General features: G+C 46.2%; 1 protein-coding gene across 1 annotated transcript in view; it reads right to left on the bottom strand.

Annotated features, from left to right (window-relative positions):
* Positions 1-10,120: 10,120 nt before the first annotated feature.
* TSHZ2 (teashirt zinc finger homeobox 2) overlaps positions 10,121-11,757 on the bottom strand; it is a 250,247-nt gene continuing 248,610 nt past the window's right edge. The window contains exon 3 of the mRNA XM_033074721.1: positions 10,121-10,399. The gene's annotated coding sequence lies outside the window, so the exon portion shown is untranslated. The remainder of the gene's footprint in view (positions 10,400-11,757) is intronic.

Raw genomic sequence — 11,757 nt, 5'->3', positions numbered from 1 at the left:
TCACAGCTTCACTCTCCAAACAACACAGATTTTTCCCGAGTGATTTCTTGCTTTTTTTGCACTTACTATTTCCTATTGCTTTGCATGATGTTATATTAATAACACTTGGGTTTACATTTTCATTTCATGTACAGACTGGCTGAACTCTTGTATTAACAAATATTTCAGTTCAAGGCACATCCTTAGAGAGGGCTTTGGGAACGCTACAGACAGCTTTTGTTGTGTTGTAAATGAGCAGCTCCTGCAAACTTAAGTAACAGTTCTACGATTTTTTTTTTTTTGTAATAATGGAATTTCCTTGAGCACCTTTAGCTTGCAAACAGTGAGAGAATCCCAGATAAGAGTTTAATATCTCACGGCATTAGGATTCCTTTGTTTCATTTTGATAAATGAAAAAATAAAATAATAAATAAATAAAATTTTTTAAAAATCTGAATTTAAGCTGTCTGCATCTGACTGCCATGGCCCAAACTGTGCCCTCAGCAGCCCTGTGCAGCCTTAGCCTGGCTGGGGGTTCCTGAATATTGCTGGCTGAAGGGGTTTGGATGTATTCAGTCTGAAGAAACCAGGACAATGAATGGGGGGAAATGAAGCAGAGTGGTTAATGGAAATTTCTGATATTCCCCTGTGGGATTTGGCATTGGGGATGACAGGTATTGTCTCCAAAGCCGTGAGTCAATCTATTCCTGCCAGCCCCAAATCCACTCAGCTGAGATTTCAGTCTGGGATTCCCTGTGGATGGCACAGGGAACAAACCCAAAATAATCCTGAGCTACCTGGGCTGCATCAGCCTTGCTGCAGGTGTGTGATCCATCCTGCACCGTGTCTCAAAACACATCCAGCATTTCCCAGAAAGTGGCACAAGATCTCCACACCCATTCACAGATCAGGGAATTCGGGGTGTGTGGAAATTCACCCAACATTACTGCCCAGAAATTCTAATTGTGCTGTTCCTTCAGCCAGCAATCCCAGCTGAGGGGAAAATCCAGCCCTTGGATCTTTCTTGAATGAGGAAAGAAAGGAGAAAAAAATTACATTTTCTATTTTGGGGAACAAAAAGGGAGGTGTGTGCAAATATCCAAGCTGGGAGCAGCCCTGCTGATCCCAAGGTTTTGCACCTTCCCATTCTCCCTCTCCTTGTGCTAATTCCTGCCAGATCCGTGGATTTGGTTCATTGCTGTCACATGGCCATTGTAGGATATTCTTTAAAGGATTTATTCCCTGCTTTGTCCCACTCCTGTGTCTAGGGGAAAACCCCGTGCCTTTCCAAGCCCATCTCCATCTCTGGGTGTGGTGATGCCCTGCTGGGTTTGGACAGTGGAGGTGTGAACACATCGATGGTTCCTGTGACCATCTCTGGCTGTTAATTAAATCATGAGCAGCTTTCGGTGAGACTGGGGCTACCTCTGCAGCCTGGGCCTCTGTAAAACACCCACTCCTATAAAATGTGCTTTTTAAAAGCCTCACAAACTCACTTCGGACCTGTTCCTGTGTCAGGCATGAAAGTGGAGGACACTAACACAGTGCTCCACCCTCTCTGAGCCAGCATCAAAAATGGGATTCATTCAGAAATATATCCCATCCATCTTCAAAAAAGTCTTTTTCCTCCCTTGAAAAAATTATCAAGTTGGAAAAAAGGCTATTGAGGTGACAAATGTTTCTCACTGAGAGTAATTTAAATCAGTGAAAATATTTATAAAATTAAGTATAGGTGAGTTTAGTGAGCTTGCTGACTCTATGTAACTGGTTATTATATTAAACACAAGGTGTACTGTTACTAGAAATCCATTAACATTCACTGTGTGCCTCCTTGTTCAAAGCAGTTAATGCAGTTATGAACCTGTAAAAAGGATTAGGGATTTTACTGCCTTAGAAAAAGGATTCTTCCCCCTTTATTTTGGGAATTTACGATTTTATTTCCGAAGCTGAAACAAAGGGAAGGCTGTGCTCCAGCAGGGAGATGCACTGCTCCAGGCTGACAGCTGGAGCGCTGGGTATGGGATGGCAGCTCTTGATTTGTCAGCATGTTGCTATGGGATGGGAATCTGAGAGTGGAGTAAAACGCAACTGAGATATTCTGGGATCTCCCCGTGCTCCTGCACGCTCTGCTCCATCCCTCCTCTCCACTGCTGCAACTTCCAGCAAGGAAAACAAATCCTCCTGGTGACCACAGAAAGCACATCCTGCCCTTCCTCTCTTCCTTCTGCCTTTGTGCACAAAGCTGAAAACTGCAGAGTGAGGGGCAGCTCTGAAAATGAGTTTGGGAAAGTGGGAAAGAGGGAAAGTGGGAATGGGAGGGAGAGAACAGGGAAGGGAAGGGAAGGGAAGGGAAGGGAAGGGAAGGGAAGGGAAGGGAAGGGAAGGGAAGGGAAGGGAAGGGAAGGGAAGGGAAGGGAAGGGAAGGGAAGGGAAGGGAAGGGAAGGGAAGGGAAGGGAAGGGAAGGGAAGGGAAGGGAAGGGAAGGGAAGGGAAGGGAAGGGAAGGGAAGGGAAGGGAAGGGAAGGGAAGGGAAGGGAAGGGAAGGGAAGGGAAGGGAAGGGAAGGGAAGGGAAGGGAAGGGAAGGGAAGGGAAGGGAAGGGAAGGGAAGGGAAGGGAAGGGAAGGGAAGGGGACACTGAAACTGGGGGACCTCCTCCCTTCAGAGGCAGCTCTCTATGGGATCCAGGGGCAGTTCTGTGTGGGATCCAGGGGCAGTTGTGTGTGTGATCCATGGGCAGTTCTGTGTGGGATCCATGGGCAGTTCTCTATGGGATCCTGGGGCAGTTCTGTGTGGGATCCAGGGGCAGTTCTGTGGGATCCTGGGGCAGTTCTGTGTGGGATCCACAGCAGGAGACAGATCTGCCTGCAGTGGAAACACTCAGGGCACTCCTAGCGAGCTTCTCCCATCTCTCCTGAGTGTCTGCACAGGTAAAAGCAAATTAAAATTTGCTCAATTAGCTGCTTCCATGTACAATTATCTGGTTTACATACCCGAATTAGAATAATTACATGCCTAAAGCAGCCATCCAGCTCCACACACATTTGCAATACTCCTCGAGTTCCTAATTTCTCCTGAAAATCCATCTTTTGGTCTCTACACCAGCATAATTATGGAGCTTTTCTGCATGAAACAATCCCATTCACCATCACCTTCCAATGTCTGCTGGAGGTATTTATCTAAACCTGCACACACAGCACCAGAGGACACAGCACCAGCAGGTTACACATTCTTCTGGACTCCTTAAGGGCTTTAATTCACCTCTCAGGCTGACAAAGAGACAAGCCCCGAGCAAAGTGCCCCAGCAGCAGGAAGGGAGCAGCAGGAAGGGCTTTTTCACTGCAGGGTTTGTAGTGGCACCAGAAGTCCTTGATAAAGGCAGGGTTGCATCTGTTGGGTGAGGATTTTGTCAGCACCAAAAGCTGTTGTGGGAGACCTAGGAGAGAGGACGAAAATCCCACAGCTCCCACTGCCCGTGGCCACAGCCTGTCCCAAATATTCTGCTTTCCTCACCACAGGAACCAGCTGTGCTCACTCAAATTGTTACAGAAACTCCATTATTGTAAAACTACAATTTCCTATAATTCCGGGAGAACAATCTCCTATTAAAAAGCCCCATATCAATTTTTTCTCCTATTTAACGTGCAGTGACACATCTCAGATGGATAAACTGAAAGTGTTTTACGTTTGTCATTTCATATTTGAATGTTTAATTTCTGCTTTTGCTTCCACAGAACAAATCACCTTCCTCTTTGTCTCTTGTCAGTAGTTAAAGCTTAGAGTGTCCTCGGCTGGGTGTGCTACTGTTGTTTGAAAACATCCTTAACTGGACAGAAAATTCATTATGTTAATTTAAAAAGAAATACTCTCAGAAACTTCAATATGAAGTAAGAGCTCATTTCTTTTGAGAAAAAAAAAAAAAACCAAAACAAAATAGCCATACAGGAAATAATGTAACAATGGCAAAAATGAAACAAAATCTGATTCTTTACTTTGAATAATATCCTGACCTAAGCAGCCTCAGGAAGATATTCCTGTGTTCCATACACAATACTTGCATTGTGCAAAGCACCAATGTCCCATTTTGAATTTCTATGTGTGAGTGGAACTCTGGCTTGTTGATGGCCAGGTTTTGGGGGACTGCAGTGCCCTGCAGCACCGTGCCCATCACCCCAGCAGAACACGGGGGTTTAGAGCCAAAACTCCCCTTCAGCCACTGAAATGCTGGGCTGAAATCCCAGCTGCTGGAAATTATTGTGGCTGCACTAAAGGTAGGAGTGGGATATTGATGTGCACCAGATGAAGCTCTGCTTGAGCCTCATCCTCCTCATCCTCATCCTCCTCATCCTCCTCTCCTCCTCATCCTCCTCTTCCTCCTCCTCTTCTCCTCCTCCTCATCCTCCTCTCCTCCTCCTCCTCCTCCTCACCCCAGCAGTGCCAGGACAGGGAGGGGAGGCCCCCAGGGGAAGCAGGAGCTCAACATTTCATACATGAATTAGAATCTGCCAGGTTTGCTGCTATTTTATGCCTCTCAGGAATTGCTGTGTGTGATACTGGCAGCATATTGACCAAAATTCCCTGGTGGGATTGTCTGGGAAGTTTTGGCACAAGTGGGACATAGAGGCTGCACTTTGGGCTCAGTGCTCAAAGTTACTTGAAAGATTCTTGGCTCTGGGATCTGTGGGGGTTTGTGTTCCCTCCCCATTCCACCCAGCCCAGAGATGGCAAATGTCCCTCACCTGCCAGCCCCAGCACCCCCCTGCACATGTAAAACCTCATTTTTGCAAGAAGAGGGAAGCAGAAAAATGTAACTCAAACACAAGAAATGCAAGGACAGGGGTCGAGTTACTCGTCAGTGGTGAAAGGGAAAAGGAGAATGTGTTAGGGGGTGAATGATCTCTCCTGGTGCTGAAGAGTGACTCTCAATCCCGTGTGTGAGAGCACCAGGCAGCTCTGTCCTGCAGGGCAGGGAATATCCCAGTCCCGAGGGCTGGCACTGGGGATGGGGGCTCTGGCACACCCCGGGCCTTTGGCACTGTCATGCTAATTCCTGCCTGGAAACAATTCCTGCTCCCTTTCAGCACCTTTCAAATGCACATTTTGTGCCATACCAGCTCTGCTGCATTCAGAACGCAGAAGCCTCAGGTTTTTCTTCCTGCATTTCTCATACAAAGAGGAAGTGCTGCTGTGAGTACAATAGGAAGAAACAAATGATGATAACAAAGGGCCGAGCTCAGGGAATTCTTTCTGGCAGCAGATTAGGATGAAGAAAAAAACCCTCAAAACTATTGCAGCCCTCCAAGAATGGTAATTCCATGCCAGGATTGATCAATATTAGTTTTCTATTTATAGAACACCTTTCATTCTGAGGCTCTGTGGTGTTTATAAATTAATAAACACATGTGCAAGAATCCCACCATCCATTATTAATGTTATCAGTACTTTCAGTTTATGAGAGGTAATTATCATTTTTAACAGCATGAAAGTCGTGAAAAGAATCACAAACCCACTTTCTGTATCCTCTTCTCTCTTCTTTATAATCTGGGGAATTAAATGTAGTAGAACTATAGTGGAGAGGACACACTCTGAGGTAAATACTTGTGCAAAAGTATGGCTTAAAAATTAACTGAAGTGCCACGTTTTTCTGAGGGGTTACACCTGACAGAGTCTGGGTGATCTCACAGTAAAACCTTTACAAAATGAGCACTTCCTTTACTCTGAATGAATGTGCAGGGATGCCTCAGTCTCTCTGTTATCTCGAGGATAATTTTGCTTCCTTGCCTGTGAGAAGTTGTTAAGGATTTGCCTCCACATCACAATTACAAGGAGCAGTAACTGCCACCCTTGACTGAATACACTTGGAACATGCCACAGGAAGTAAAGGAATTAATCTAGAAATGCCTTCTTCAGTTAGGAAACATTTTGTGAGACTCCATTTCCATTATTAGAATCTACTTCCATCCTTTTGATGACAGACCCTGTAACAAATACTACTGGTGTGCTTGAGATTTCCGTTAAAGATCGAGACAAAGAGGAGAAAAACTTCTATAACTGAAGGCAGAAGAGAAAATGGCCCCAAAAAGGAGAAGTGGAAAAAAGGTGACATTTGAATTACACATACAGCACAAGTGTCAGAACAGGAAAATGGCTGTAAAATTCTGCTTTATCTACACCAAGAATCCAACATATTACAGAGCTCTCAAGTCTGTTCAACAAAGTTCTTCAACTTATTTCGCAACAAGCTTGCACTGAGCTCTCTAATGGAGTGAGGAAAATTATATTAACAAATAGAGAATTCAAGCATGTCATCCTATCCAAACAATATATTTAGGTTTCAATTTTAGAACCAGTTCAGTGCACACCTACCTCTGTATGTGAGTAGTCAGCACAGGGTTGGGCTTTTAATATTAGACTTGTTTTTAATTGAAGAATGGTGTCAGGTGCTAATTAGCATGAGTGAATGTGCTTTTATTTTGCCATATCCAAGCCATAGAAAGAAGCAGTTTATAAATTGAGAGTGAGAAGGTTGGAAGCTCAAATTAATCAAGGAAGGGAGAGGATTAACAGCCAGTCTCTAGATCTAACCCTTGATATTCAGAGTAAAAGCCATGTGATACCGGGAAGGACAATTTGGAAAGTTACAACAAAAGTTGGAGGCCTGTGGTGCTGATAACTGAGCCGTTCTGGGCAGAGGGTATGACTGCACCATCCAGGGCTGTTTATCTTCCTGAGCAGCCTTTTTCATAGAATTTGTGTGTCACCAATGCATTTCTCTGCCTGGCACAGATGCATGTGAAGCTCATTTCTGTTTCCAGCCCTTTCATGAGAAGGGTTACATGCCGAGACAAACTCTTCTCTCTCCTCCAGCCACATTTCAGAAAATATTTTACTTCTCCATGCAAATCTTTATTCTCTGTTACTGTTGTTGTGATACAGCCTATTAGACAAAACCCCTGGGTTTGAATAAATAGCAGGAGGATCCCAGAGATCTTTCACCCCACGAGTTACAAGAAAAGAGAGCATTCACATGGTGCTGTGCTGTCATTTTGAAAAGGATCCATTTGCAGAACAAAGTACAGGAACAGCACTGCAGGTTGAGTAAAAAGAGGAAAAAAAGTGAGATGTTTTCTTTGAGAAATCTGTGCTGTTGAAGAAGCTTCTGTTTACTTGTGTTTTCCTACGCTAGAGCGCTGTGATAAGGAAAAGAAAGGACGTCACGCTCGAAGTCTGGTAAAGTTCATATGCGGCGAAAACAAAACAAAATCAAGGTCAAACAGAAAATCTTTCATAGCTGGATCGTTCAATGCGCCTCGCAGGATTTGAAATCTATGAGTTTACACAGACAGGATGTATAAAACAGGGACAGAACCCCCCTGCGACTCCTTTATCACTACAAAAACAAACTGCTCTGCGCTCAGCGTGCTGCTCAGACAGAACATTGGAGCGGGGCATCCAAACACCTCCGAGCAGCACCCAAACACGGCACAGGGCAGTTTGGGGAGAGGGCAGAGGGGCACAGCTGGGGCTGCTGAGGGAGGCTGGCACAAGGGGACAGAGATCAGGGCTACCAGAGTTAGGGGCTACCAGAACCAGGGGCTACCAGAGCCAGGGGGTACCAGAGGTAGGGGATATCAGAGGCAGAGGCTACAAGAACCAGGGGCTACAAGACCAGGGGCTACCAGAGCCAGGGGCTACCAGAGCCGGGGGGGCTACCAGAACCTGGGGGTACCAGAGCCAGGGCTACAAGAAGCAGGGCTACAAGAGGCAGGGGCTACCAGAACCAGGGGTTACCAGAACCAGGGGCTACCAGAGCCAGAGGTTACCAGAGCCAGGGGCTACAAGTACCGGAGGCTACAAGACCAGGGGCTACCAAGAACCAGGGGCTACCAGAACCAGGGGTTACCAGAACCAGGGGCTACAAGACCAGGGGCTGCCAAGAACCAGGGGCTACCAGAGCCAGCGGGGCTACCAGAACTGGGGGGGGTACCAGAACCAGGGGCTACCAGAGCCAGGGTTTACCAGAACCAGGGGTTACCAGAACCAGGAGCTACCAGAGCCAGGGGTTACCAGAGCCAGGGTTTACCAGAACCAGGGGTTACCAGAACCAGGAGCTACCAGAACCAGAACCAGGGCCAGGAGCACTCCCGGGCAGGACGAGCCCCGCCGCGCTCCCTGCGCGCATCGCCCCGTGCACGACGCCGGGTCCCAGCAGCCACTCAGCCGGCCCGTGGCCCATCCGAGCCCTGTGGTGGCCAAACCGGGGCCGATGTGCGGTGCAGCCCCTGCTCGGGCGTTTCCTGTAAACACGCGCTGTCGCTGCCGCTGTCGCTGCCGCAGCCCCGGCTGCGCGGTGCCGGCGCGGGAGGCGCGCTCGGATCGTGCTCAAAGAGGCGATTTGTGCAAAGAAACGCAGCCCCAAAGCAGCCACAGAACGCCGACAAAGCCTCTCAGAAGCGATTCCATTTTCTGGCCTCGCTGTCTCGTCCGAGCGTTGCACAAACAACTTGTTTTGTAAGCGAAGGCGCAACACGATCCCGATTTTGCAAAGAGATGTTGTTGTGCAGAAATGGAGGGTGTAGAATTTTATATCCCGGCTCGTGGCCCGAACAGTTCTAAAAAGAACTTCTCGAGCCATTAGGTCACACTCTGATCGTGGTTTCAAGCTTATCTCCTTAAAAGCCTAAACACCGTGAATTTGCTTTATTTATCTATTCATGCCAGCAAACAGAATTTCATGTAATGACTTGACTGTTAAATCAGGGACTTAAAAACTCCCCAAAACGACCAAATTTTGGGAGCCATGGGAGAAGATCACGCAGGACTCTGAGACTGAGCCCAGCTCCCCTAAATCCCATTTGTGCCTTAACCACACGACAGGCCAGATTTAATAGCTGCCTAAATATGAATGTAGAATGAGAGAGTCCCCGTGCAGAAGAATAAAACTTGGCTGATCTCCTGCTGCCAGCACGGCCCAGGAGTTTTGCTGCTCAGGTCGTTGTTGGAGATAAACACCCCCAGCAAGGCTGGAAAGATTTTAAATTTAGGTGAAGGCTTCCTGCTGCCTGCTCAGCTCTGTTTTCATTCTCCCTGACAGCGAGGATTTCCCCTCTGTGTGCTCTGAGAAGAGCAGGACTTGAGCCAGATCGCAAAACTTCCAGTCTGGATTTTTGCATAATGTGATTGTACATAATGTAATTTAAAAGAACTCAGACATTTAAGTACGTTCGGAGTTTGGGGACCGCAAGGAAACTTTTCAGCTTTCAGCAGTGTTGTTTTATTTCTTTCTGTTGTTCTGGAAGAGATTATCACAATTTTGGGCGTGCTGCCTGGTTCCAAAGTCTAGTTTGGGGCTAGGTTTAATATTGCAAGACTGTGGAGTAACATATAATACAGAGCAGTAAACACAGGTCTGTCAGGACGTTTGGTGTAGAAGTTTTTACCTCATACATAAAATATCGACTGGGGAAGCCTCTCTAGAAAGGCAGCAAATGTCCTCAACACAGGGCAAAACAGGGAGAAGAAAATCTAGGATTTATTTTTTCAAGTTGGCCCTTGCCTCATATCAAACATTTCCAGCGCCGTGAGCATAAATCACAGAGGTCACCGTGGCTAATCTGTAAAAATAAATTGGATGTTTTCATTTCACTCCTGTAATGCGATATTATATGATGCATTTTGAGCAAAAGAAGAAAAGTTTTAAGATTTTCCGAGCCTCTCCTTTTTTTCCTGAAGCAGTCTTTTTTATTTTTTAATTTTTTTTTTGTTTTTTGTTTTCCACAGAGGTCCCATGTCTCAGTGGATAAAAACCATGCAGCTCCTGTGCTCCCTGCTAAGTCGTGTTTACAGTTTTCCAGAGCCCTGGCTCCAGGGAACAGCCCTTGTGATCAAGGAGCCCAGTAGATTTCACATGGAAAAGTAAAGTTTTTAAAAAATGAAAAGGGGATGGGGCAAATAATGGGTTTTGGTGTGACATGAGAACAAGAAACACCACAACACCTGACTCAGGGAGTCTTTAATGACACGGAGTTAAGAACAAAAACACAAATCTAATCTTTGTATAAGTTTGTGTGCTGTGAATTTGTTTTTAACTCTTCAATACAAGGTCTTTAGAAGTAATGCCATCAGAGCCTAACAGAAAGAATAGGTTTTTAACAGACTGTTACGAGTCACTTGGTGTAGCAAAACCTGGTCACTCCCACACCCATTTCCAGCAAAATTCTGCTTTGTTCTCCTGCCTCGCTGCCATTTGGAGATAATCAATACTGAAACTGCTCCCTGCTTCAGCCCTGGGAGTGTTTGTGGGATCAGGTTTGGTCACATAGTGCGAGCTGCTGTGCAGGAGTTCCAGAGAAATGCAGAGCTCTTGCAAGACAAAGGAATATTTTGCATGCACGGATAAACAGCCGGCTCAGATACATCCTCCTGCAAAAAAAAAAAAAAAAAAAATCACGTTAAACTGGCAGGGATTGTGCAATAAACTCTCCTGTGTCAATTCAAAACTCCATCCAGGGCACTGGGAAGGCCAGGATTTAACACCTGGAAATCTGTGAAGGACCTCAAGGTAAATCCCTTTTCCACATGCTTCACACAGCTGATGGACACAGATTTTTAACCTTCAGGAAATTCATGAGGCTACCCCATCCACCCATGCAAACATTTGAAGGGCCAGGACTTAAATATCTGTATTTTAAAATTTTAGCCTTATCAGGTTTGGCCACTTCATGGAAATAAATCTGCGTGAGGCAACACTCAAATAAAGATTAACATTGCCAATAAAGATATTTCACCTTCCAGAATTACCTGGTAAGTACATTACCTTGCATATATTACACATTCTGTAATGGTTTTGATTAATCTTTATTTGCCACATAAGCAACCTAAATTTCATCCTGGGTAGGGTTGCTCATTTTAGACGGGGAGAACATTTTGAGAAGAACATTTTTTAAAAAAAAAACAACATTAAAAAAACCCCCAAACACATGATTTTAGCTGCAATTATTTTGGAAATGTCCTCCATTCGGGCAGGATGATTTTTATGGTGAAGGAAAGAAGCCCCTGGGTGTGATGTAAATGTAGTGATGTAAATGTAGTGATGTAAATTAAAGTGACTTTAGCAGGTCTCGGTGTGTCTTTGGGGGAAAAAGCAGAGAGCACATGGCAGCTCACCTCCTGCTTCTGCATTGAGGGAGGTGCTAAGCTCCGAGTCCAGCACAGATTGAACACTTTGCTAACAGATTACAGATTGCATTTAACTCCTAAAAACCTGCGCAGCGCCAAGTGGGACACTCAGAAAGGGATTTTAATTCTTTTCTTTAATTCCTCTGCAGTGTCCATGCCTCTGGAGCAGAGAGTAGCTGGGTGTTTGAATAACATGAAATATATATGGACCTTGTTCTTTTTGGGGCAATTTCCACAGTAAATCTGTGTTTTGTTCTCCACTCCTTGCTGATGTGTGCCAGGCCCGTCCCGGAGCGCTCGGGGCTCCAGGCACACGACAGGACGGGCTGGGGCCGTGATGTCCGCAGTGAGCACGCCAGGGTGCCAAAGATCAGCGGTAGTAAGGTGCACTGGCGGTGATTACAAATCACACCGGTGTGGCTCCGTGCCCTCACGTTCGGGAGGACAAACCCGTGCTCAGGACTCGCGTCCATCACTGCTCCTCCTGTCTGAGGGGAGGGGGCGTGGCCGCAGCAGGGCGTGGCCGGGGGGGCGTGGCTATGTTTGATTGACACACAGCGCGTGGCTAAAGATGGCTCCGCCCCATGTGGGCGTGCCCCCCG

This window comes from Catharus ustulatus, chromosome 17 (genome assembly GCF_009819885.2).
Source record: "Catharus ustulatus isolate bCatUst1 chromosome 17, bCatUst1.pri.v2, whole genome shotgun sequence".
NCBI classification, from domain to species: domain Eukaryota; kingdom Metazoa; phylum Chordata; class Aves; order Passeriformes; family Turdidae; genus Catharus; species Catharus ustulatus.
This window is presented reverse-complemented; position numbering and strand designations above follow the sequence as displayed.